The following is a 3,805-nucleotide window of genomic DNA, read 5'->3' on the forward strand; positions in this document are numbered from 1 at the left end:
ATTCAATACCCACCTATGATCTCTACCATATTTATCGTTCTCGATAGTGCCTTCTATATTCACTTAACCTAGAAACTACCCTTCTAGTACTCTTTTCCTGATATTTTAATAGCACAGTTCTCCTATAGAATCTCTTGAAGTGCAATTCTCTTTATATTTTTAAACTATTTTCTTTATTTAGAACCTCCTGTAACTCTCTCTTCCTGGTGTTTCAAAATTTATAAAATAGGGCTCCCTTCCAAAACCACTTAGACACTTTTCTTACATTTTTAACTAAAAGCTTAAAGTCTATTTACATCTATAGAATATTGCTTTCTCTTGCTCACTCTCCCACTATAATTATCCTTAAATCACTACAGTAAAAGAGGAAAAAGTCAACGCTTAACTGCCGATGCTAGGGGAAAGCGTCGGCAAATTCTGCTCCTGCGCCAAATTTTTCCGGCGCGTTTTATGAGCGTTGGTAATTTGAACTAGTAAACGACGCTTAAAAGCGTCGTCGTAGACCTAAGACCAAACGATGCTTTAAAGCGTCGTTCTTTTGGCCTAAGACGACGTGTATAAGCGTGGTTAATTGAAACGATAATACGACGCTTATAAGCATCGCCGAAGCCCGCTTAAAACCCAGCAGCCGACCCCGAGCCTGCATACTTGCCCTAGCTACTCCCAAGCCCCCTCATTCTCCTCTCCCGCGCTGCCCTATAGCCTTTGTCTTCCTCGTCTCCGGTGCTGCCTTAGCCCCCCATCTTCCTCCTCTCCGGCGCTGCCTTAGCCCCCATCTTCCTCCTCTCCGGCGCGGACCGTCCGACTCCTACCTCCTCTTCTCCTCCCTCCTCTCCGGCATAGACTGACCGACCCCAACCCGCTCCGTCCGAGGTAGTTTTCTCCTCCTACCTCCTCTCCCTCCGTCTCGCTTGTTCTCCTCCTTCTCCTCCTCCTCTACTTCGGGTGTTCGTGGGTTTTTTTCCTTCTTTAATTTGTTCTCTTGCCCTCAAGCCTTGATCGAGCTTCGCCTCCACCCGAGGATCTTCTCCTCCTCTCTCCTCTCCGGCGTCGACCGACCGGCACCAAGTCCCGATCGATCCAGGCCTGCCTCCGCCCGAGGTATTTTCTAAAAGCAAAGACTTCCTTTGTTATCAAACTAGTCTGTCATGTTTCTATTGCAATTTAAGGTTCTAGATGAAAGATGGATCAAATTTAGGACTGAGATTGAATACACGGCTATCGAGTGGAAATGGAGGCAGTACTTCATGTGTTTCTTATCTCTGAATACTTCCTTAGTCTTTGCATGTGTTTTGCTTTGCGCTGTTACTTTTTCTGTTGTTGTTTTGGGTTGTAATTGATTCTTATCTGCCCGATAGAATTCATTAATCTATTGTTATGAAATTGGATCAATTAATCTACTGTTTTGGGTAGTACTTTGTGTGATTCTTATCTCTAAAAGGCTATGCACCGACAATGGTCGTAGTTAACTCTTTTTCAGTCAATTGGATCCATTAATCTATTCCAATGTAGAATTATAGTACTTTTTTTGGTACACCAGAATTATAGTTCTTGAGTGTTGAAGAGAGGTGATGGAGATTGTTTGGATTATTTCCCACACGTAATGTTTTTGGGCTACATGTGAAATGAATAGATTGGCCGCCCTGTTAGGAAATTTTTAATTTCTTGGGCTGGTGAATGGCGATAGCACTTCATGTGTCCCTTCTCTCTGATTACATATTGGATCTTTCTATTTATTTTTGTTTGATTAATTGTTCTGTTATTCATGTAATCATCGACTGTAATACATTGCATCAAACCTGCTAAACTATTCTAAACAATTAAAACTATGGATTGTCAAAGTTAGGTGAGATTCTTGATTGAGTAGAAATGACTTCGATCATTTCTTACACGTTCTGCTCTTCGGTTAAATGAAGAAAAGAAAAGAATGGTTAATCTATGAAGAAAAGTTATGTTATCAACATGTTTTGGTTTACTTTGAGAGCACATAACTAATTCAATCATTTCACTTTGTTTCAGATAATTAAGGTTTGATTTTAGGTCAAAGCAAGAGAACACACTAGTGAACTATTGGTATTCTCTGAAAGCAATACATCACTTTACATGGATGGACATCAGTTGATCAAAAGAGTCATTACTCAAATAACTTGAATATGTAAAAGCATGTCAGTAACACTTAAACAGATAACATCCTTTGCATCCCCTCACTAAGGTCATCTACATTAATTACTTCTAGTTCCTTCCTTTCTATTGACTTGTCAAGTGGTGTCGCGTGAGGGGTTACGGTGTCGGAGTTACCCCCACTCAGCTATCTACAGTGAGCCAATATACCCAAGATGCCATACAAGGTACTAGCACTGCAAGGTTTATAGTTTGAAGACAGAGATGGCACAGATAAAGCAGTCATATAAGACAAGGATAGAGGAGATGAGGCAGAGTCATATGACTGATATGGCGGAGTTGAAGCAGAGCCAAGAGTTGAAGATGCAATCTTTGCAGGATCAGCTTGACCATATTTCATCTTTTTTGCAGAGATTTTCTCCTCCGGTACATAACTAAATCTATTTGAATATTTTATGTAATTATAATATATTCTTGTATGAGCGTGATGACTTTCGTATTTTTAGTTTCTAAAGTATTTGTTTTTTCTTGTAGGTTGCTGATACTTCATCTACTTGTAGAGATGATGATGTCGTCGACCCTTGATACATTGTAGATTGTGTACTTAGGAATTTGAGATGTATATTTTTAAAATATTTTTGAAGTACAATGTAATCAAATATAATAATATGAATATTTTGAATGAAAAGTTCTTGTTTGTGACGTGTATTTTGTTATCTATATGATTTAGTATATTTATTTTGTTAGAATTTAATGTATACAGAGTATTAAAAATTGCTTTTACGAAAAAAATTTAAAAAAAATTCTATTGCCGACGTTTTTAAGCGTCGGAAATAGCAAGTGGCACGAAATCTGGCACACCTTTAACGACGCTTTATAGCGTCGGTCCAGAACTATAAGCCGACGCTTTTAAGCGTCGGCCTAGTCCGAGAGAAACTAACCTTGAAGCGTCGGTCCAAGTTCGCCCGACGCTTTTAAGCGTCGGTTACCTGGCGGATAAACGATGCTTAAAAGCGTCGGCATAGATCGACGACGCTTTCTTGACGCGTCGGCCTAAACCGAGCCTACGCCCACTTGCCCGATGTCTTACCCACGCTTTGGGGGGCGTTGGCAGGAAATCTACCGATGCTTAAAAGCGTTGGTAAAGACCAAACAAAGCGCTGGGAGATATCCTTTCTTTTGTAGTGAATGGTTCTAATGTACTCACCAAGGCATTCAACGGTGAATTCTATCTTGACCCATCCTAGCAACATCCCCTTTCTGCTATCCTTTCTCTATTATTTTAGAGCCAAAGCCCATCTAAAATCTTTTCCAGCGCATTTTTCTCCATTATTCAGAGCTTTTTCTTTATCTAAAGATCTCTTTTGGTAGCACTTTCTCTTTTCTATTGTCCATATAAAAAGTTCCTCCATGCAAAACATCTTAAGGCTTACGTTCCTTACATTTTTTTTGAAAGCTTAAACTATTTGCATTCTTATATTTTACAAAAATATAATCTCTTACTCACACTCTCTTATATATTGTAATAATGCTCATTTAGGTTATTATTTATGTGATAATATCGCTATAACGAAAGTGATTATTAGTGCCAAAAATTTGACGAGAAAAGAAATTTTATCAATAAAAGTTTAAGTTTGGTGACGAAAATTGACTTTTGTCACACTACTAGAGTTAGTAAGTTTTT

The sequence above is a fragment of the Phoenix dactylifera genome, unplaced genomic scaffold (assembly GCF_009389715.1).
Source record: "Phoenix dactylifera cultivar Barhee BC4 unplaced genomic scaffold, palm_55x_up_171113_PBpolish2nd_filt_p 000598F, whole genome shotgun sequence".
NCBI classification, from domain to species: domain Eukaryota; kingdom Viridiplantae; phylum Streptophyta; class Magnoliopsida; order Arecales; family Arecaceae; genus Phoenix; species Phoenix dactylifera.